At 37.9% G+C, this 25,332-nt stretch overlaps 2 pseudogenes; both read right to left on the reverse strand.

The window, feature by feature from the left end:
* Window positions 1–2,511: 2,511 nt before the first annotated feature.
* Window positions 2,512–3,060, reverse strand: LOC141569649 (ferritin heavy chain pseudogene; annotated as a pseudogene).
* Window positions 3,061–10,169: 7,109 nt separating this feature from the next.
* LOC109440455 (ferritin heavy chain) lies at window positions 10,170–10,731 on the reverse strand (annotated as a pseudogene).
* Window positions 10,732–25,332: the final 14,601 nt, after the last annotated feature.

Genomic DNA, 25,332 nt, shown 5'->3' on the forward strand with positions numbered 1-25,332 from the left:
AGGCACAGACTGCTTTTGATCCAAGGGTGTGTTACTGACCAAAATTTATGAATCTAGTGTGGAAAATCAAAATGAAAAATTCTTCTGCTGGTGAGATGAATACACAGGTAGAGGGAGGTGAAGAATATAATTTACTTAGTGTGGGGGCAGGGCCCCGGAGGGTAGTTTCCGGGCTCTCGGCCTCGCTTGGAGGGGCGTTGGCTCAGGTGGTGGATGGCCAACTGTGGTTGCATGGCCATCGGCTGTGGCTGGTTGGCCGTCGGCTGTGGCCAGTGAGCCATTGACCACTGATGTGACTGCTGTGGCTGTACTAGCGGAGAGAGGAGAAGGAGAAGAGAGAGGGAGTGGGGGCTGGCGGGAGGGTGGCGGCTGGGCTGGCAAGCGTGGATGGCGGTTTGCGGACAGTGTGGATCCAGCCTCCAGTGAGAGTATAGTGCCGCCAGCGAGAGTATACTGGTATGACTCCCCTGCCTGTGGCTCCGCGGGTGTTCCTTTTTGGCCTCGCCATGTCCTGCGTTCTTGTGTGGGGAGCGGGAGCGGAGACCCCTCTGGATGCCCTGAGGGTCTCCCGCATGACACTTAGCCTTTCTCTGTACGTTAAGTGTTGGAAAAAGTATCAATGTTTATAATTCCCAGAAAGCCATTCATTTGATAATAGAAATTAGAATCTGAGGGGAAAATACAGTGTCAGCAGCTATCGGTTAGGAAACAGAAGGGACAGTGTGATATATGCCCACTCTCATGGTGAGGACTCTGCCTTATATGTATTGTCCTAAAACTTACTGTGCTGGAAACTTCACAGCAGTTTTTCATTTCTAAAAATGACTTCTTAGTGAAAGTGAGTGAGGTTTAGTTACCAGGTATGTGCTTCTGAAACAACATAGATGAGATCTCTTAACGTTGCTTTTTTCTTGGCTATACTGTTCTATGAGATGTGGTAAAAGAAGAAGAAAAAAAGAATCCCATGATTAGAACGTTTGGGAAACACTGACTATTATTCCCCATGTTATAAATTCACAGTGTGTGTTTTTTTATGTTAAAGATATAGAATTCCTAGCATAAACAAAAACTGAAAAACGAAACAAAAATACTGCTATTCTGATTAATACAGACAGAGAAATAGAGAGAGAGAGAGAGATCCCTTTTTCACTGAATACCTGCTAATATTTTGTAGATTGGCCAATACTGAACACAGTCTTGGAAAGGCTGGTCTAAGGAATGAAAAACCTGCATATAAGAGGAAACAATATCAAGTGAGAAGGCATGCCTACAGTAGCAGCCTGCACCAGTCTGTATTTCCGTCCAAGCATCTGCTTTTATTTTATCCCTTTCACCCTTTCATCTTTTTTCTTTTCAGTAAAATCTGTGCTAAAGATAAAGAGAAAAGTGTCATTTACTATCCTAAAGGAGCTATTTACCGTAAATAGTTACAGTGGAGCCTGGTAAAGGTGTGGTGATAATAAGACACATATGAGCTTAGGTTCTCTTGGTAGCAAATAACAAAACCTAATCAATGTTGGATACATGAAATCCAAAGGCAGAAATAAAACCAGCCTAAAGAAAGGTCCTGAAAACAGCCATATCATTTTCAATAATGCAGTCATGAACTGGTTTTCAACAAGGGCTGTCTTCCTAGGCAAACATTCAGAATCTACTCTACAGATTCAAACTGAACTCTGCACATACCGCCCCTCCACAAACACACATGATGCAAATGAAGGAAAAAATACATAAGTGGATGTTCTGTACCTGCAGACGTGTAAGCCAGGCATTGGTGACCATGGTAAGTCAGCCCCGTTTATGGGAAAGCAGCCTAAGGCTCATTTCCATTATCTGTGTTTGCTAGTGTTAGAATGTCAAAGAGATACTCTACCATTGAGACTTCCACAACTCCCATCTTGCTACCCAGAGTTCACATTACCATCTGCATAATTTCATGGACATAAACATTTCGGGTAAAGCTGAGACCCCTTTTATTTTAATCCCTGCCCAATCCCATTCCCTTCAGTTCTTCCCCAGAGGCAACTGGAATCCTGATTTTCGGGCCATGTTTCAATACTTTTACTAATTCATCTGCACCCACGTTCACCAGGGCCCCAATTCACCGCACCCCCAAATACCACAGTGTTTATAAGGGGAAGAATTCTTTTGTTTTCCAGGGTCCCACGGAATACCTTCTCCCTCCATTCACGGAGATCGGGAGCTGCATGTGGATGCGACATGGATCAGTGTAGAGGCTACTGGAGACCTGTTTTAAAACTTAAAAGGTGAGGGTTTTGTGCAACCACACACACACACACACACACACACACACACACAAAGAGTAATGAAGGAAAGACTTTTATATATTTAGATACGTATTTAGGAACTGACAACTTTATTGGAAAAAATGGTAAAACTGGAAGCAAGAAAACTTAAATGAACGTTTTGCAAGGGCAATACTGCAATGTGCCTGGTCGGCATGGTAACCAGGGGAAGTCACCCAGTGGCTATGGAGCAGGCAGTACAGACTCAGTTCTTTTTGTCACTGTCACCCAGGGTGAGCTTGTCAAAGAGGTACTCTGCCAGGCCGGATTCCCGTGCTCCCATCTTGCGCAGGTTGGTGATGTGGTCCCTCAGCTCTTTGATGAACTCCACCTGCCCCTGCAGGCAGTGACTGCTCAGGAAGGCGCACAGGTGGGCGTCCTTCATCTCGGTGGCCAGCTGGTGCAGGTCGAGCAGGCTCTGGTTCACGCTCATCTCCAGGTGCAAGGCGCACTCCATGGCCTTCAGGCCGTTCTCCCAGCGGTTGCGGTCAGGCCTGCTGATGTTGCGCAGGCGGAGGCGGCCCCCGCGCTGGTTCTGCAGCTCCATCAGCCTCTCCGCGTGCTCCCTCTCCTGGCTGGACTGCTGCAGGAAGAAGCGGGCAAAGTGCTTCAAGGCCACCTCATGGCTGCTGAAATAGGAGGCCATGGACAGGTACATGTAGGAGGCGTAGAGCTCCAGGACGATCTGGTTGTTGATGGCGGCCTCGCATTTGGGGTAGTAGTTCTGGCGCACGTACGAGGGCGGCAGGGTCATGGTGGCGCCAGTGCAGCAGGTGCCACGGCCAAGGCAGCTCGGAAGCGGGGGCTGAGGGCGCAGCATCAGGGGCGAAGGTGGTGGCTGCAGGGCCTGGGACGCTCCCGCAATGAGCGAGGAGGTCGGCAGGCTCTTCTCCTGCTCACGCATTGTCCCCAGTTGCCTGGTGGCTGGCATTTGGCGGTTGCCTCTGAAACCTGATCGTTAGACGTAACCTTTACCCTGGAAGTGGTGAGGGTGGGGGGGGCTGGGGTCGGAGGGGTCTGCCTGTCATTGACCTGCGCCTGGTTCCATCAGAGTCTGTGTGGGGCAGGGACAATCTGCCCTGAGTGCCTGGCGTCTGAGTTTTTAATTTTCCAATTATATTTCTTTTTCGCAAGGACCTTATCTGGCCTCTAATCTTTCCCTGCTGTACAAGACACTTTTATTTTGTATATCCGTTTTCTCCCCTTCAGTTTCTGAGAAAACGAATGTGAATTTTTGGTAAAGGTCTCTTCTGTTTCCTGTATTGCATTTGGGGTTCCCCTGACACAGAAAGAGTTCTGTTTGGTAATCATAAACTTCTCTTAAACTTCCCTCACGTATCTGGCAAACCTTTCTTTCATTTATATTTATGGATAAAGGACTCATTTCGTCAGCCAGGAAATTAACATGGATCTGATCGAGAGTTGTGATGTCCTTTTCACTAGTAGGTTTCTGCCCGAAATGGGAGGGCAGAACATGTCAATTATTCAGTGGTTTTGTTATTTGGGGGTACATGCTAAAGGTCAATGACAAAGGCAATCTTAAATGCACCAAGAGAAAAGCTTTTAGCCGCTTACCTGGTAGCAGGATTCAAAACTAATATTCAGAAATCTGTTGCATTTTCATACACCAATAACAAACTATCAGGAAGAGAAATTAAGACAACATCCCTCTTACAATTTTACGAAAGAATACCCAGCAATAAATTTAACCAAGGAGGTAAGAGACTTGTGTTCGGAAAACTCTAACACATTGAAGAAAGAAAGTGAAGAGGATACAAATGAAGGGAAGCACATTCCGTGCTCATGGATAGGAACAATTTCTGTTTTAAAAGGTGCACACTGAGATCCGGTCAAGATGGTGGAGTAGGTAAACTCTGTGCTTACCTCCTCTCACCACCATATGAAAATTACAAATAATCTGCAAAACAATCATCAATGAGAATCTCCTGAAATCTTATTGAACTGAAGCACTACAACAAAGAACATACAGAAGGAACCACCTCGAGACTGATAGGAGGGGCAAAGATGTGGAACGGGCCGGTCCCATACCCACATGTGACCATTGAAAATCAGAAGGGATATGTCAGCTTTTGAATTAACCCCCTGATGAGCGAGGATTCCCAGCTGCTCCCCATCCGAGGGTTCCAGTGCCAGGGAGAGATGTCCCCATGGTTTTGGTTGTGAAAAGCAGCGGAGATTGACTGACTGAGACAGAGAGCAGCTACTGTCCCAGGAGTTCCTTTACAAGGGACCGCGCACTGACTTGCCAATGGACTTACTCTCTGTGAGCTCCTACACTGGGGCTGCAGCTATAGAGGCAACCCCATCATACAGGGGTGAACTGAGTTGTCTGGCTTCAGGACAAGGACTGGAGGGGACACTTTCTCCTGGACGGAGTTGCTGTTGGAAGCCATTGTTTCTCTCTTGAGTCCTCCTGCCACACCTTCCCTTTGTGCAGATGCAGGCAGCCGCCATATCTGTGTCTCCATCAAGCCAGCTAATGCCATTGGTTTTCTATGTCCAGGCGATTTGAGACAACTCCCCACCCAACTGTTGGGCACACACTAGCTTCTTCCAGTGGCTTTTTTATACAAATTACCTGCTGTGGCTCATGCTGTAGACTTTGCTATGGTCTCTCAAAGGTTCGCAGAACCCAGACAAAGAACATCTAGTTTGAGCATGTCCCGTACCTCTGGCTGAGAAGCTCTAAGCATGGCACAAGCAGCATCCAGCCTTGGTTCATGGCTTGGCCTCTCAAGGTACCTCCATGCATGGCTCAGGCAGCAGCCATCTGTAGATTGCTTTGTGGCTTCTGCCTTCTGGCTACGGGTGGGCCACGGACTGGAGCTGTACTTGAGGTACAGTGGGTCCTCTCCCAGGTGGCCATGGTGCTGGCATGCCCCGTCGTGAGCTTCCAAACAAGCATCACCCAACCATCTCCAAGGACGACAAACCCAAGGGCAGATTGGGAATGCATCAGAGCCCCGCTGAGGCATATCCTGCTCTGTTAGGGTGAGACCCTTCACCACAACTCCTCCACTGTAGTCATGGCCAGTCCCCACAACCAGTGAGCCTGAGGGTTAGTCCCTACTATTGACATGCTAATAATAACCAAGGCTCAACTACAAGGCTCAACTACATTAAAAACCAAGGGTACACATCACCCACTCAAGGGACACAGCTGGAGTGCGAGGCTCAGGTGACCAGGAAGACTGCGCCACAGAGCTCCGTAGCACACTTACAACATGAGGCCACTCTGCTAACAACGGGAGATATAGCAATCCTGTGTAATACATAGAAACAAACACAGGGAGGTAGCCAAAATGGGGAGACAAAGAAACATGTCCCTAATAAAAGAACTAAACAAACCTTCAGAAAAAGAACTGAACAAAGTAGAGGCAAGTAATCTACCAGACACTGGTTATAAGGATACTCAATGATCTCAGGGAGAATTTTAACAAAGAGATAGGAAACATAAAAATCCAGATAGAAACCATAAAAAGTAACCAGTCAGAAATAAAAAAATACAGTAATAGAAATGAAGAAAACATTGTAGGGAATCCGTAGTAGGTTAGATGAAGCAGGGGATCGAATCAGCAATTTAGAATGTAAGATAGTGGAACACACCCAATCAGAACAGCAAAAAGAAAAAAGAAGCCAAAGAAATAAAATTAGGAGAGCCTAAGGGGCCTCTGGGACAACATGGAGCATAACAACATTCACATTATAGTGGTACCTGAGTGAGAAGAGAGAGAGCATGCTATTGAAAACGTATTTGAAGAAATAATGACAGAACACATCCTTAACCTCGTGAAGGAAATAGACATACAAACACATAAAGCACAGAGAGTCCCAAAGAAGACGAACCCAAAGAGGCCCACACAAAGACACATCATAATTAAAATGCCAAACATTAAAGACAAAGAGGGAGTCTTAAAAGCAGCAAGAGAAAAGCAGTTAGTTACCCACCAGGGAGCTCCCATAAGACAATCAATTGATTTCTCAACAGAAACTCTGCAGTCCAGAAGCAATTGGTGGGAAATATTCAAAGTGATGAAAAGCAAGGATCTACAACCAAGATTACTCTACCCAGCAAAGCCATCATTTAGAATGGAAGGACAGATAAAGAGCTTCCCAGACAAGAAAAATCTAAAGGAGTTCATCACCACCAAACCAGTATTACACAGATTCTTAGAGGGATTTCTTTAAGACAAAAAAAAGGGGAAAAAATAAAACATAAGAATAACAAAGTGGCCACAACTACATATCTACCAAGAATTACTTTCAATGTAAATGTATTAAATGCGCCAATAAAAAGATAGTGGGGGCTGAGTAGATAAGAAAATCAAGTGTTTTATATATACTGCCTATAGACACACACAGAACTAAAGGGATGGAAAAGATATCTAATATAATGGAAAAAGATATTTAATATAAATGCAAACAAAAAGCTAGGGTGGCAATCCTTACACCAGGCAAAATGACTTTGAAACAAAGACTATAACAAGATACATAGAAGGACCTAGTAATCCCATTTTTGTATATTTATCCAAAGAATCTGAAAGTGCTAGCTCAAGGACACGTGCTCATCCATATGTTCATGGCAGGATTATTTACAATAGCGGAGATATGGAAGCAACCTAAGTGTCCATCAGTACATGAATGGATAAAGATGCGGTCCTACATATATAAAATGGAATAGTACTCGGCCATAAAAAGGAATGAAAAACTACCATTTGCAACAACATGGATGGACCTAGAGGTTATTATGCCAAGTGCAGTACGTCAGACAGAGAAAGACAAATACCAAAAGATTACATATACATGTAAAATTATAAAACAAGCTAAACAAACAAACAAACAAACAGAACAGGAACACACTCAAAGATACAGAGGGAAATCTGATAGTTGCCAGATAAGATGGGTTTGCAAGCCTGGGTGGAAAAGGTGAAGGGATTAAGAACTATAAATTGGCAGTTACAAAAGAGTCACAGGGATGTAAAGTACAACATAGGAAAATGTTGTAATAACTCTGTATGGCCTCATGGGGGGGAGTGACTAGACATGAGAGAGAGATCACTTCATCAGTTATATCAATGTCTAACCACTATGTTGTACACCTGAAACTAATATAATATTGATCATCAAGTGTAATTGAAAAGAAATTTTAAAAATAAATTTCCATAGGTCAAAAAGGAAAGAATAAATGCCTGTTGATTTGCATTAAGTAGCCAAAGCATAGGCAAAATGAAAGTTGTGGTTAATAAGCACAGTCAGACACAAATAATATTCTTGTTGAGAAGATTACACTATTCACCTTGTTATTTTCTAACATTTTACATTAAGAACGTAGAATTCCTAGTTGAAACAAAAGTGGAAAATGAAATGAACAATCCTGCCTATCCAATTAATATCATATATGAAATTAATTATATATTGATTAATACCATATGTAAAATGTGTATACATTTCTTTGGCACATGCAATATATATATATAATATATATACTATATAACATATATAGTATATATGTATACTATATAATATATATTATATTATATACTATATTGGTACATATTATATACTATATATTATATATAGTATATATATAATACATCTATAATAATATACATATATATATAAAATATGAAATATACGTATTTTTGGCATGCTCTGTATATATAGAGGGCATCATTTTGCCAAAAAATCAATACACATTTTAAGAAAGGAAAACTGTATTAAAATTGTAATACTCAATGTATACCAATAACAAAAGATGAATACAAGTCACGTTTGACTTCTGCAATTACAAAAGGTTCTCAAAGTGATTACCATCAGTGTCCAGACTCTTCTGATTATGATGAACTACTGCTTGAGCAACGTTGACCAAAGTGTCCACTTGTATACAATTTTTTCGCACCCATTATATATATTTTATATATATGATATGTATGTATATTACATACGTATTTTATATTATGTTTATATTTTTATATATTATACTATATATATATATATATATATATATATATATATATATATATATAGCGAGAGAGAGAGAGAGAAAGAGAGAGAGAGAGAGAGAGAGAGAGAGAGAAAGAGATCAGTTTTTCACTGAATACCTGTTAATATTTTGTGGCATGGGCTGATACTGAACACAGTCTTGGAAGGGCTGATATAAGGAATGAAAAACCTGCATATAAGAGGAAACAATATCAAGTGAGAAGGCATGCCTACAGTAGCAGCCTTCACTAGTCTGTGTTTCCATCTAGGGAATTGTTTTTATTTTATCCCTTTCACCCTTTCATCTTCTTTCTTTTCAGTAAAATCTGTGCTAAAGGTAAAGAGAAAAGCGTCATTTACTATCCTAAAGGAGGTATTTACTCTAATGTAAAAAGTTGCAGTGAAGCTTGGTAAAGGTGTGGTAATACTAAGAAAACATTTAGCTTATGTTCTCTCAGTAGCAAATAACAAAAGCTAAACCATAGATGGATACATGAAACCCAAAGGCAGAAATAAAACCAGGCTCAGGAAAGGTCTAGAAAGTAGCCATATCATTTTCAATAATGCAGTCAGTGAACTGGTTTTCAACAAAGGCTGTTTTCCTAAGCAAACATTCAGAATCTAGTTTGGAGATTCAAACTGAACTCTGCCTACACCCCCACACACATACACACATGATACAGATGACAGAAAACATACATAAGTGGAAGTATTGTACCTGCAACATGTATGCCAGGCATTGATGACCATGGTAAGTCGTCTCCCTGTCTGGGAAAGCCAGCCTGAGGCTCATTTACTATTATCAGTGTTGCCCAGTGTTAGTTTGTCAAAGAGATACTTTACTGTATGGACGGAGTCCCAGAGAGCAGTTTCCAGGCTCTCACCCTCACATGGAAAGGTGCTGGGTTGGGTAGTAGATGGCCATCAGCTGTAACCAGTTAACCATCAGCCACTATTATGACTGCCGTGGTTACACTGGCAAGCGTGGATTGTGGCTAGCAAGTGCAGTTAGCAAGCAGATTATGGATTGCGGATCATGTTGATCCTACTTTCTGTGTCTTGCCCAGTCGCCAGTGACACTGGGGTGCAGGAAGACTCCTTGTTGGGGTACTGGCGGATGCTTGCTTTTGTGTCTCGACCAGCCGCCATCGAGAATATAGTGGTATGACACCCCTATCTATGCCTCCATTGTTGTTCCTTTTTGGCCTCACCATTTCCTGCGTTCTTGTGTGGAGAGCAGGAGCTGAGTCCCTGCATTACATCTGCCGTTCAGAGTTGCAAAACCCCCATCTTGCTACCCAGACTTAACATTAGTATATTCATAATTTCATGGACATAAACATTTCAAGTAAAGCTGAAGACTCCCTTTATTTTAATCCCTGCCCAATCTCATTCCCTTCACTTCTTCCCCAGAGGCAAGTGCAATCCTGATGTCCAGGCCATGTTTCTGTTAATTCACATGCACCTACATTCACCAGGGCCACACCTTATCCCACACCCACATACCACAGTGTTTATAAGGGGAAGATTTCTTTTGTGTTTTCCAGGGTCCCACGGAGTACCTTCTCCCTCCATCCACTCAGATCTGGAGCTGCATGTCGATGTGGCATTGGTCGATGTACAGACTCCTGGATACCTGTTTTAAAACTTAAAAGGTGAGGGTTTTGCACGCGCGTATACACACAAATCAATGCAAGACTTTTATATATATTTAGGAACTGACAACTTTATTGGAAAAAATGGTAAAACTGGAAGAAAACAACTTAAGTGAACGTTTTGCAAGGGCAATACTGCAATGTGCCTGGTCGGCATGGTGACCAGGGGAAGTCATTCCTTGGCTATGGAGCAGGCAGTCCAGGCTCAGTTCTTTTTGTCGCTGTCACCCAGGGTGAGCTTGTCAAAGAGGCAGTCTGCCAGGCCAGATTCCGGGCTCCGATCTGGCACAGGTTGTTGATATGGCCCCACAACCCTTTGATGGACTTCACGTGCTCGTGCAGGTAATGACACTCCAGGTAGTCACACAGGTGGGCGTCCTTCTTCTCGGTGGCCAGCTGGTGCAGGTCGAGCAGGCTCTGGTTCAGGGTTCTGTCCAGGTGCAAGGTGCTTTTCAAGGCCTTCAGGCCGTTCTCCCGCGGCCGCATCAGCTTCTCCACGTGCTCCCTGGCCTCCCTGGACTGCCGCAGGAAGGAGGGGGCGAAGTGCGTCAAGGCCAGGTCCTGGCGGTCCAAGTAGAAGGACAGGCACAGGTACATGGAGGAGGCGTAGAGCGCGGGTTGATCTGGTTGTTGATGGCGGCCTCTCAGTTGGGATGGTAGCTCTGCTGCACTTGCGAGGGCAGCCCGGTGGGTGCAGGCGCCATGGGTGGCAGCACAGGCACCACGGGTGACAGCACAGGTGCCACGGGTGGCATTACAGACACCATGCCTGGCAGCACAGGCAACATGTCTGGTGGCACCGGCCCTCCGAAATTGAAGGCCAAGAAGTCATGGGGAGGGGGCTGTGGAGCGGCGGCGGCGGGGCCACGGCGGTGGCTTTTATGGCCTCCGAGATTCCCCATGGTGGTAGACGAGGGTGGCCAGAGGCTGAGTCAGCAGTGGCGATGGCGGGTACCTCGGGGGCTCCCCGATGGACTAGGATGGCGGCTGGAGGAGCTCGGGCTCCAGGGCCAGGCAGCGAGCAGAGGTGTGACCGTTGGACGTGACCTTTACCCCCAGAAGTGATGGGGCCAGGGGGGAGGAGGGAGGCCAGAGTGGGCAGCGTACCATTACCGTGTTCCAGGTTCCATCCCAGCCTGGGGGAGGAGGGCGACTCAGTGCTGAGTACCTGGCATATATAATATTTTCAAATGTTATTTATGTGTATAAGTGCACCTCGTTTGACTTAATCATCTGCATGATTTTTTGAGCAACTTATTTGAATATTTTCCTAATGTGATTGTTTCATTAAATTAGCACGTTTGTAGTATCATTGGTTATGTTTAATATCACAAAGCTTTATTTGAGTGACCAACCTCCACACTAATGACAGTTCTGACAGCCTCCTCCCTCAGTTCCCAATCCTTGTTAACTCCAGTGATCTCCAGTTTTCTCCTTCTACTCATGATCAATTTCATACTTCTCAGAGGCCAGAGCACTGCCTCCAAATTCTCAGTGATCTTTCCACCTTTCCATCTTTCCCAGACGAAAACAAAAACAAGCACAAAACTCCCATCGTCCCTCTTTATTATCTCAAGTAAATACATGCAAGATACTGCATTGTGTATGGAAATTACGAAAAGAAAATATATTGTTAGGATTCAAGCATGTTATAGTGGGAAACATAAGACCAACCTTGGTATTTATAATTAATTTATTTGTGTATTAATTCAACAACCATTTATATTCTACAAATGTGTGTCAGATACAGTGATTCCGCAGATACACAGAAGACTCAAATGTGGTCTCTGTTCTCAAAGTACAAAATTGAGTCACAGAATATTAGAAGTTCTCTCAGGTGGTTTTAAAGTTGTGGATAAAATACCTATTTTCACTTAAAGTTTTATTTCCATGGCTTTGATTAATGTACCTTTATATTTCTTTGGGGGGGCTCTATTCCTTTTTGGAAGCTTCTGCTATTTTGTGATCAGTGTTTATGAAGAAAACAAAGGATGAGCTATCAAATGTCACAATTTAAATATATCCATTAACTTTTAGAGGCATTTAATTGTTGATTATGGAAAACAATAGAATAATAGTGTCTATTTCATAAGTTGATTATAATGATAGAATCGTATGTTAGAGATGGTAAAGAACTATATGATCAGTTTCTCAGTGAGATAAAAATTGTATTAGGTGTTTGCTTAACAGCAGTGTTTAGTCTTAATATAATTGTAGGCTTCCAAAATTTCCTTGGGAGATTCCATTGTAGATTTCACTGTATGAATGTATTTAAATAGAAGAAATCTTGATTTTATAGAACATTTTCTCAGTGTATCACAAGATTATTTAATAATTTTCCCCTGTAATTTTATTCTACAAATATTTAAAATAATACTATTGAATGCTTATATGTATACTAAGAGGTGATAAATGTTTCTCAGATAATTCATCCCTCATTATTACTTCCTAAAGAAGAAGGTAATGGGAAAATATATAACTAAGAGAAACTAAGGTTTAAAAACTAGCTTTTCTAAGTAAGGGAAATCAATAAACAAGCATGGAGCAGGACTTCAAAATTCCATAAAGGAAATATACATACGTATAAACAAAATCATTCCATCCAGTTTTTCTTTAATGAGGACTATAAAACTAAATACAAGCACAGAATGAGAAAACTTAAGAGCAGATCATGGTTTTTAAAAATATAAATATAGGACTACACGATAAAGGTTTATTTGAAAGGTTTGTGGTCAGTTTTTGTACTGTGTTAGTATTAGTCAGTGTTCTCCAGAGAAACAAAACCAATAGGTTCTGTTTATCTGTCTGTCAGTCTATCTGTAAAATAAGGAATTGGCTCATGTGATTATGGAAACTGACAAGTCCCAAAATCTGCAGTGAGCAAACTTGAGAGCCAGGAGAGCCGATGGCATAGGTGGAGTCCAAAGGCCAGCAGGCTCAAGACTGAGGAAGTTCAAGTTGAAGGCAGGAAATAAACCAATGTCCCAGCTCCAAGGCAGTTAGGAAGGAGTTCCTTCTTACTCAGAAGAGGGTCAGCATTTTTGTTCTAATCTGGCCTATAACTGATTATATGAGGCGCAACCACAGTAGGGAGGACAATCTGCTTTACTCAGTTTACTGTTTCAAATATTAATCTTGTGGAAAAATACCCTTGCAGGCACACACAGAATAATATCTGACTAAATATCTGGGAACTCCCTGGCCTAGTCAAGCTGACATATAAAATTATCCATCACAGTATTATTCATAATAAATGCAGAGTAAACAAATAAAAATTCTAGTGCCATTATCTGTGAAAACTCTGTTTTGACTTTGTTTCCTTCATCATTGAAAAATGTTACAGAACTAATAGTTGCACAACTGATGTAAGACAATAAATTACGACTCAGTGTAGTGATTAGCTTTCTCTTAGTTATATATTTTGCCATTACCTTTTCCAAAGAAGTTAGGCAAAAAGCATAATCCTTATAAAGTTTTTCTATGATTCCATACCTTACCCAGAGTGTTAATAGGATAAGCTTATAATTTATGTAATCATTATTCTTCATGATTTAACATGAGTAATTAATTTTCTCTCATTTTTAGTTATCTAAACTTTTCTTTCACACTCTCAATGGCTTATTTGCTGATTTCCTTGTTCATAAAAATATAATTACCTCCACTAGCCAATGTTAAAACTCAGTGAAAAATGCAACTTATAAAAGTACAAGTTTTGTATAGTGTTTCCTGTGTGTTATTCATATTTATTACCTTTCCTCTGAGTTTTTCATTTTTCACTTCTTGTTCATATATGAAAAATAAATAATGTCCTTTTTACTTATTTCCTTGAAGTCTTTTGCCATTTTCCAAAAAACATCTCAGAATATTTAAGGTCAGTTAAACATACTTAGGGAATTTCAAATTCCTAGGAAATAGTTCATATTTAATAGTTTTGTGCCAAAATGATTTTAAACCTACTTTATTTCAATGTGAATAAATGGGTTGGGATATATTCTTTAGGTAGAACATTAGCATTTTGCTTTGCTTATGTGGACAGTGCTCTTAAATTCTGATTTCTTACATGACAAACAACCAATAAGGAAAGTCTTGTCAATAATCTGCCAAATGCCATCAGCTATATGACTTGATTCTCCATTGTAATGTTATCCCTTGATTTTCTCCTGCCAGAAATGTGCTAATTTTTTGATGCCATTGGCAGTGATATAAATTTCTACAGTATACACACACACCAAGAGGGATTGAATGCAAAGACAAAAGCTAGCATTCCTTGAGGGATATGAAATTGAAGATGTGTTGTGGAGTAACAATAACAGTTCAATTCATATTTTGTGATAGGTTTAATAACATCCTAGAAAATCATTGTGTGTATATGTGTGCAATGAATGCATACATTTGTATGTTCATGTAAGGCTTTGATAGCTAATGTTACCATTAACTAAAATTTGGATCTTATGTGGTATGAATATATATTATATATTCTAAAGAGATATTAGCATAAAATTAATAGCTTATACTTCATAATTCAGGCAAAAGTTCATGTTGCAGTCTTGAATCCAAAGGCAGGAAACTCAAACAGAATTTCTATATTGCAACCTGGTGGCATAATTCTTTCTTTTTGGGAGGGTTTCAGTCTTTGCTCCCAAGGCCTTCAACTGATTGGATGGTGCCCATGCACTTGATGGAGGGATAATCTCCTTCACTCAAAGCCTGCTGATCTAAATGTTAATCCCATCTAAAAAAACACCTTCACAGCAACTTCTGGACCAAACAACCTGGAACCATAGCCTAGCGAAGTTTGCACATAAAATTAATCATCACAGAAAGTAAACTTTAGTGAGGGCTGAAACAGGCAGAAGAATGATGAAGTGGGTTCAATCAGAGTGAATGTGATTGGCTATCTGAGAAGGGCTGGCCGATGCTGTGTGTGGGTGGGGGAGGCAGCAAGGATGCAGACCACCTGAGTCTGGTGGGGCATGAAAATGCTGTCCTGAGCCAGTGTTTAAGTAGACAGTAAATGTGGTAGGCAACTGAGGGTAGGCAGAGGCACACAGGATGTCAGAATTGGGGCCATGAGGCTTCATTTAACCAATGAGTTTCATCACGTTGATTTTCATAATTTATTCTTATTCCCTCGTTCATTTGTCCATTATATGCTGCTCCAGTCAGTCTTTGAACTTGCTGAAGCATTTGTTTATTAGCTTGGTGGGTGTTGCTTTTGGTTGTCAGTACTGCACTATTCATACTGAGGCAGTTGTTGCCTGCTAATTGAACAGGCTAGTTGTAATTTCTCTGCATTCTATGGTGATGCCAGTTTTCTTTATCCTGGGAAGTGTTGTTTGCATAAGCAACTTGCTTCCATTTCTAGTCTCTTTGCTGCTACTTGGATACTTGCAAAACTTTGTATCTTTTTAACTCTTCCGTCTTGACTCCATTATCCTGTGGGTCCACCAGTTATATACATATTATCTAAGTGAATTATTTTGTTTACAGCCTTCTATATCTGATACGTCATTACCATTTTGCATATGCTGAATTTTTATTTTCTCCAAATTTGGTTACCTTGGAGAATACCGTTACTACTGTGGGTTTGTTTGTTTTTTTAAGACTTTGAAAGTCTTTTGGGGCCTATAAAAGGCACAGGGCTCTTGAAAAGTAATTCTCAGATTTTGGTGTGCATAAGAATCATCTAAAGACCATGTGAAATGCAGATTATTGGCTCCATTTCTAGAAAATTCTAAAGTGTATGTGGGGAGAATTCTACAAATTTGCATTTTAAAGGAGGTAGTTTCTCTCTAGTGTGCTTAATAGCTATTCTATGTGGATCCATCATAATGCAATAAACACTTTTAAGAAGCTAAACCTTTTATTTTGGAATAGTTTTAGATCTATAAAAGAAGAGTTGTAAAGATAGTACAAAGAGTTTCCATGTACTCTTCCCCCATCTTCCACTATTGTTAGTATCTTACATAGTACATATGTTAAAACTAAAAAAAATAATGTTGATATATGACTTTTAACTAAGCTCCAGGCTTTATTCAGATTTGTAGATTTTTTTTTTTTTTCACAATGTCTGTTTTCTGTTCCAGGATCCAATCCAGTATATCACATTAAGTTTAGTTGTCATATCTCTTTAGTCTTCTATGGTCTTTCACAGGTTTCCAGCCCTGTTTCCCATGACAGTTTTAAGCAGTATTGGTCAGGTATCTTGTAGAATGTCCCCAAATTTGGGTTTGTTGGTTTTACTCTCATGATTATATCTGAATTCTGGGTTTGGGGGAAGAATATCATAGAGGTGAAATGTCTTTGTCATCACATTTTATCAGGGTGTACATGATACCAACATGACTTATAACTGGTGATGTCAGTGTTGCTCACTTTGTTAAGGTAAAGTCTGTCGGATTTCTTCATTCTAAAGTTATTGTTGTTCCTTTTCCCATAATCCGTCTTTGGGAATCCAACCCACACTCGGAGGAGGGCATTTAGCCCCACCTCCTGGAGGAAGGAGTATCTACATATATTATTTGAAATTCTTTGTATGAAACACTTGTAACTTCTTCCCCATTTATTGTGTATTCATTATTTATATCAGTATGGACTCATGGGTATTTATTTTATATTGTACTATAACTTTAACGTTTAATTAATTTTGTTGCTCAAGTTGTTTTAGCTTAGGCCATCAGGTACTCCAGTTTGGCTCCTGCGTCCCTTTTGATTTGCATCCATCCTTTTGTTTTCTGAGCACTTCCATGTTTTCTGGCGCTACATAATGCTCCAGTCTCATCTTGTATTTTCATTGTCCCAGTGCTAGAATTAGTTATTTCTCCAAGGATGTCTGGGTTTTACTTTGCTATTTTGGAGAAGGATATTTAGAAATCAAGGTCTGGATGCTGGATGTGCTTGTCTCTATTTGGGTGTCATTGTTTCTAGTCTCTCAGCAGACAGAGCTATGAAACTATGCATGTATACTAACCAATATATATATACACATATCTATAACCATTTCTATAGGTATCTGTCTTTTTACATATTATTCTAAACATGAGTTCATACTAATGTCTAAGACTCGAATCCAGTATCACAGTTCATTCTAGCCTTCTCCTCTTATGTATAACTTCTTTTACTGACAGTAAAAACTGACTCACAGTTTTACCATTTATTTACTTACTTGTTCAATCCTAGTATACATTGTAGTTTCATATTTTTAACCATACCCCAGTGAAAAACAAGTTTGCTAACTAAAATTGTGTTTACAGTTGTTGTTTAGTCTTAAATTTCCCAATCAAAGCATCATTTTCCAAAGTCACTTATATCAGCTCCTTTCCCCCACCCCTGTCATTACAGTTGTATCATACATTGGTAATACAGTTAGATTCATTTGTCACAGTCTGCATTCCATTCTGGGATACTCTGATTTTTTTGTTATTGTTGTTTAATGCACACGTTAAAGCTCACCCTATGATGTACTATTCAATGGGTTTTGGCAATTGTGTAGAGTCATGTATCTTCCATCTAGTACCATACAGAATAGTTTCATCACCCTAAAATATTACCTGTGAGTCCCCTCTGTATTATTCCTTCCCAACACCTGACAAATACTGATTTGTTTTCCATCCCTATAATTTGTCTTTTCCAGAATGTCGAACAAACAGTATCATAAACTATGTAGACTTTTGGATCTGGCATCTTTGACTTTGACTTTGCAACATGCATTTAAGATTCATTCATGTTGTGGAAAAAATAATAATTTCTTCCTTTTTATCACTGAAAAATATCTATCATCTCAAATACCAAGTTTGTTTATCCATTTACCTGTGGAGGACAATTTGATTATTTCCAGTATGGGACAATTATGCATAAAGCAGGTATGTTAAGACTATGTTTAGTTCTATAGGGAACTGCCAAACTGTGATTCCCAAGTAGCTGTATCATATTCCCACAAGCGATGAATGTGAGTTCCTGTTGCACTAAATCTTTGCCAGCTTTTGGTTTCATCAGTTTTTAGATTTTAGCTATTCTAATAGGTATGTAGTAATATTTCATTGTGGTTTTATTTGTAGTCCCCTAATGACAGAAGATTTTGAGTATCTTTTATTTACCCTTTATATATCTTCTTTGGTGAAAATACATAGATTTTTCTTATTTTGTATAAATATATACATAAATTATATATATAAATTAGGTTGGTTTCTTGTTGAGTTTTAAGAGTTCTTTATATGTGTATATCCTAGGTATGAGTCCTTTATACAATATACTCTTTTGTTTTGTTTGGTTTTGTTTTTTATTAGTTACAGGTGTGCAAAACAATGTAATAGATATTTCAGCCCTCACAAAGTGATAACCTCCCTCCCCCAATCTATTGTCCCTTTGACATCATATATATCTATTATAATTCCATTGACTCTATTCCCTATGCTGTACTCCATATCCCATGACTATATATATATATATATATATATATATATATATATATATATGCGCTAAATTATAGTTTACATATAATATTATTCAGCTTCAGGTGTACAGTGCAGTGTTCAGCCATCTACACCGCCATGAAGTGGTCTCCCTAATAAGACATGTGCCCATCTGACACCCCACAAAATCTTTGCAACATTGTTGATTGTATTCCCCAAACTGTCTTTCATATCCTGTGGAAATATTGTAGTTACCAATTTGTGCTTTCTAATCCCCTCCCCTTCTCCCTCATCTCCATCCCTCTCCCATCTGGCAACCATCAGTTTTTTCTCTGTATCTCTGAGACTATTTCTGATTACTTTGCTCATTTATTCAGTTCTTTAGATTCCACGTATAAGTGAGATCATACGGTATTTGTCTTTCTCCAACTGACTTATTTCACTTAGCATAATGTTCTTTATGTCCATCCATATTGCTACAAATGGTAGGATTTCATTCTTCTTTATAGCTGAGTAATACTCCATTGTATAAATGTACACGGTTTCTTAATCCAGTCATCTACCAATGGGCATTTCGATTGTTCCCAAGTCTTACCTATTGTGAATAGTGTTGCAATAAACATAGGGGTGCATATGTTTTTTCAAATTAGCATCTTGGATTTCTCTGGATAGATACCTAAGAGTGGAATTGCTGGGTCATAAGGTAGTTCCATTTCCAGTTTTTTGAGATACCTCCATACTGTTTTCCATAGTGGCTGCACCAATCTGCAATCCCACTAACAGTGCACCAGGGTTCCCTTTTCTCCACATCCTCAGCAGCACTTGTTTGTTGATTTATTGATGATAGCCATTCTGACCGGAGTGAGGTGATATCTCATTGTGGTTTTTATTTGTATTTCTCTAATGATTAGTGAGGTTGAGCACTTTTTCATATGTCTGTTGGCCATCTGTACATCCTCTTTAGAGAAATGTCTCTTCATGTCCTCTGTCCATTGTTTAATTGGGTTGTTTGTGTGTTTTTTTGGTGTTGAGTTGAATGAGTTTTTTATAAATTTTGGATATTAACCCCTTATCAGATGTATTATATTGGTGCAAAAGTAATTGTGGTTTAACAGGTTAAAAATAATTGCAAAAACCGCCATTACTTTTACATCAATATAATATCATTGACAAACATTTTCTCCCATTCAGTAGGCTGCCTTTTTGTTTTATTGATGGTGTCCTTTACTGTGAAAAAATTTTCAGTTTGATGTAATCCCATATGTTTATTTTTTCTTTTACTTCCCTTGCCTGAGCGGATATATCAGTAAAAATATTACTCAGTGTAATGTCTGCAAATTTATTCCCTATATTTTCTTCTAGGAGTTTTATGGTTTCAGGTTTTACATTTAAGTCTTTAATCCATTTTGAATGTATTTTCATATATGGCATAAGGAGAAGGTCCAGTTTCATTTTTTACATGTGTCAGTCCAGTTTTCCCAGCACCATTTATTAATTAGACTGTCTTTACCCCAATGTAACTTCTTGCTTCCTTTGTCATAGATTACATGACCATATAGGAATGGATTTATTTCTGGGCTTTCTATTCTGTTCCATTGATCTATGTGTCAGTTTTTATGCCAGTACCATGCTGTTTTGATTACTATAGCCTTGTAGTATGATTTGATGTCGGGTAGCATGACACCTCCCACTTTGTTCTTATTTCTCAAGATTGATGTGGCTATTTGGGGTCTATTATGGTTCCATATAAATTTTAGGATTATATGTTCTATTTCTGAGAAAAATTTAGTGGTAGTTTGATAGGAATTGCGTTGAATCTCTCTATTGTCTTACATAGTATTGACAATTTAACTATATTTTTTCTATCCATGAACATGATATGCATTTTCATTTATTTGTATCTTCTTTGATTTCTCTCTTCTGTGTCTTATAATTTTCTGAGTACAGGCCTTTTACTTCTTTGGTTAAGTTTATTCCTAAGTATTTTATTGTTTTTGAAGCAATTGTAAATGGGATTTTTTTCTTGATTTCTCCTTCTGATAGTTTATTATTGGTGTATACATATACAATATACTCTTGAAAAGTGACAAAATGAAGTGAATATAAGGTACAAAAGAAAAAAAGTTTTAATGAATAGTCGTGTGAAAATTTTTGAAGTTGCCCAACTGAACTTTAGAATATTTTAGATAGGGGAATACTCATATTAACTGACTAGTTACAGGATGGTTAAAGTGAATGGTTGAAACATTGGCTCTTGAATTTAGTACAAGTTCCATAGAATTTCTCCAAATAAGGAAGTTAAAAGTATACCCATATCAATATTATGTCTTACTGTTTTAACATCATGAATTCTACTAAATACCTTGAGACTTTAAAGCACATTCTTATAACCAATAAATGAAATTACTCATGAGATAAAAGTAGATCCCTATGATTTTTGTTTCCCCTTGGTGCTTTGAATATAGCTTACTTCTATTTTCTGATTATAATTATTCTGCATAAAATAGCAATATCATACTGGATGTTAATTCTTTGCCAGATAACCTGCAAAATTATGTTATATAGTTACCTCGATTTACACATAATCCATTTGTTTGATTTCATAAAAAATTTAGGAGGAATATGTATTGTGTCCAGTTTACATAGGGAACACCAGAGGCAAAAGAAGACTTTATCATGCCTCCTTCACAAGGAGGAACTAAGGCATACTTGCTAATAATGGTAGAAAACATCGTTCAGCTACATCTAACAAAGGAAATGATAAACACTTCCTTGACAAGTTAATAAACATGCTCAGAACACTTTATTCTGTCATGAAACATGTTAACGGTTGAAGAATAATCCAAAATGAATTTGTTTATATTTCAAATCTTTATAAGAGAGATTTTTCGTAGGCACTGTTGTAAGCACTGCAAAAGAGATAATAATTTAAGTGATACTATTCACGGAAAAATCAAGGATTGCAGTTGGAGATACACAGTAAGAAATATAAATCTGTGGCATTAATTACTTACTGCTTAAAAGGACAATGTCTTAATTTTCAAGGTCAATGTATTTTTATTTCTTTGGAGCTTTCTTTTCTTCTTATAGATCATGTGCCACCACTGTTTAAAATTCTCATATCATTTCTTTATTTTAAAAAATCATTTTGTTAAAACACCTCTTACAGAATTTTTAAAAATATGAATGCATGATAGGAAAACTTGCTTTGCATTTGCATATTTGTCTTAGTTCACAGAATTGATCCTCTGACTGGGTAAAAATTAGTGGTACAAAATAGTGTTCATCAGGCATTCTCTTGACATCTAGTATCCAGCATTTCCAGTAAAGGATTGGATGCACTTCTGATTCTTATTCCTTAGTAGGCAGCTTGTTTTTCTGCTCTGAGATCTTTTTAAAAAGGCTTATTCTTGAGATTCTAAAATTTCATCAGCATGTATTTGGATAGATCTTTTGCGATGGATCTTTTTTTCATCCCCTGAACTCTGTACTTTACTCCACGGACCTATTTCAGTCTGAAAACTTGGATATTTCTTAAGCTCTTGGATATTATTTTACTGATGTTTCTTTGATAATTTCTTCTCTATTTCTCATGTTCTCTGATTTTAGGACTTCTGTTTATTTTGTGTTGGACTTAATCACATTTCTTAACTATCTTTCATATATTGAATCACTTTACCTTTTGCTCAACATTCTGTAATATTTCCTAGATTTTATTTCCCTTTTACCCAATCTAGTGCATTATTTAGTTCATATACTGAATATTTAAATTCCTGAAACAGGATTGTGATGTTTTATTTATAATATATAAGTGATATATAATTTCAAAATATTAATTTATATTACTTGCTTAAACTAAATTGGCAATACAGATAAAATTCTCTTATTTGAATTTTTTTCCCCAAGGATGTTCCACTTGATCTGTGAAAGTTTAATAGGTATTACTTGAAAAAGAAAAACTGTTCTGAGGTGAAATGAGTTGAGGAAACCCTGTGTTTCACAAATATTAAACTTATCTCTTGAATCCATTGTTTTAAATGGCATTTAATAAACTCATGTGCACTAGGAAACTCTAAGAAGTTGTTTTATACAGAGAATCTTTTAGATTTATTTTACTAAAAATATTTATCAATCATGGAACATATTAAGACACAGGGCAGTTTAAGAAATGAAACAATGCCACTTCGGCATATACAGCATTGGAAGTATTTTTTTTTTTACAATGAAATTTATCATTTATTCCTTCATGCCCCGTTCCATTTCCTCGTCCAGATTTCAAAACTAATTTTTACATCTTTGCTTTCGTGACAGTTTGTAAGTTTGGCTTTCTTTTTTCCAAATGATTGTAATGATATAAATGTGGGGGATTGAAGGAGTACTAAAAAGCTTGACTGAGTTTATTTCAGCTTTCCTCCTTATCACTATTAGGAAAGCAGTAGTCAATCAAGATCTGTTTGCATTAGAGAATAGCTGTTGACGGGTTCTGAAAAAAAAAAAAAGCACTGTATAAGATTATTTATTGTATAAAATTTATTATAATTAGATCAACAGTGGACCATAGAAATAGCTTTGTAAAAAATAGAACCAGTCAGTCAACATATATGTTAACTACATGTATCTTTGTAATAAAGTCAGCTGTATTGGGTATTCCCTGTTTGGTGGCCAAATTACAGGGGGGGAGAAGGAATTTGTTTATAGCAATGACTTTTTTCCTCCCATAGGATGGACAAAACAGTCTCAGAAACATTAGAAATATTTCCAATCTAGTCAATTTTGGGGTTGTAACTGTTATTTATTTGATTTAACTCATATGGTTAAGTATTTGTAAGCCCCTTTATATGTAAATCTTTGCTGTATTATAGTGCATTATTGAGTTACATTTCATTAGGTAATGAAATTATATGAACTTTATTAATTTTTCCTTTTTGTATCCAGGATAAATAAATTAGGTTCTTGTGTTAAATAATTTTTTAAACTGTTGGTAAGATGGCTGTAGTTTTAAAAAGGCAAGCAAAAATAAATAAATGAAAAGCTTGTTGCTATCTTCTGCCATCATCATCTTGCAGAACACAAATTTCATATTCATATTAAAAAGACATATTGCCGATGTTGATCATTAACTGGGAAAAGGAGACATAGGGGGATACATTATGCTAAAGAGCAATTAAATGAGATATATTCCCAAGACACTTGTCTCTTGAGAACAGCCCATAACTAAAATCTTTTAAACAGCACGCTGTCATTTTATAAACTATTATACTGAAAAGGTAGTAGTCAATACCCAAATTTAAGATGTTACCACACACCTGCATTGCATGACGTTGTATGTCTGTAAATTGATGTCCTCCTTATATTAATTTAATTACAATAGTGAATATTCTGGTAGTTAGCAAAAAATCCTATGAATAATAGCTTTATGACATAATAACAGCCTTGGGAGTTGAGATAATTTATAATCTATATTCTTAGTGTACTGCTGCTTCATTTAAGAAACATAGGTACCAATGAATGCAATATGTATTCTTTATTCCTTTCTTAGGACCTGATGGAAGACTTGGGGGGTTCTGTGTCAAGTAGTCCTATGTTGAAAGCATGACTCTACCTATTCCAAACTGTGTAAGCTTGTGTATAGTGATTTACTCATCACAAAAATGGGACTAATAATACCAAATATTATATGTATTAAATTAGGTGATGCTTTTTAAATGACACTAATAGTACACTTAGTTCATTGATTTCAATCAGTATGTAGTAGCAATTATTTTTTTAAAGGCTGGACTTGAAAAAGTAGTCTATTCATTACGTAACAACTCAAGTTAATCTTTAAACTTTAGATTCTATTGTTATAAGTTTGGGATGCTAATATAATACTTTCTCTCTTCCCTTTAATGTTACCATTTCTTTTTCTTTTCCAGCTAGTCACTGAAATCTCATTTATATTTTTTTCTGATAGAAGTGTTAGCAGGTAGTGCATTTCTAACATATGAATAGCTTTTGGAATCAATAAATCCCAAAGATTAGTCAGAGACAGAGGAACTAAACTTCAAAAAATAGCTCATAAAAGGCTACATTTATATAGCCTTTAAACATTTTTTATATTATTGTCCTGAATTGCTATTGACTTTTAAGAATATCTGCCTTCTGTCTCTAACAACAACCAGAAAAGGAACCTTATATTTTGTGTGTGTTTTCATTACAGATTTTTTTTCTCCTGGAGACTCAATAATAATGGTATAATAGGTAGTAGAGCTTATAGAGTTATTACAGTCCACTGAATACAGATTCACTAAACACTGGTATGGATATTTTATACTGCATTGTAAAAATTTTGATAGTTCATAATGCTGAATTGGCTTTTATAAAAAGAAAATGAAAGATTGCAAATATGCAATATATAGTAGATTTGAGTCATTTCTATTTTTAAAAAATTTCCAGCTTTATTGAGGTATAATAGACATATAATATTGTGTACATTTAAGATGTACAATATGATGATTTGATACACATATTTATTGCAAAACGATTACCACAATAAAGTTAGTTAATATATTCATCACTTCACATAATTACATTTTTTGTGTGATGAAAACTTTTAAGATCTATTCTCTTAGCAACTTTCAACTATATAATACAGTATTGTTAAGTATAGTCATCATGCTGTATATCAGATCCTCAGAAGTTACTCTTCTTATAACAGGAATTTTGTATCCCTTGACCGACATCTCCCCATTTCTCCCACCCTCTACACCCTGACAACCACCAGTCTTCTCTCTGTTTCTGTGAGTATGGTTCTGCATTCCATATATAGGTGATATCATACAGTATTTGTCTTGCGTCTGTCTTTTGACTTATTTCACTTAATTTAATGCCTCCAAGTTTCATTCATGTTGTCACAAATAGAAGTTTCTTCTTTTTTATGGGTGAATAATGTATACAGAGGGTGCCAAAAAATGTATA

The sequence above is a fragment of the Rhinolophus sinicus genome, chromosome X (genome assembly GCF_036562045.2).
Source record: "Rhinolophus sinicus isolate RSC01 chromosome X, ASM3656204v1, whole genome shotgun sequence".
Classification (NCBI taxonomy): Eukaryota; Metazoa; Chordata; class Mammalia; order Chiroptera; family Rhinolophidae; genus Rhinolophus; species Rhinolophus sinicus.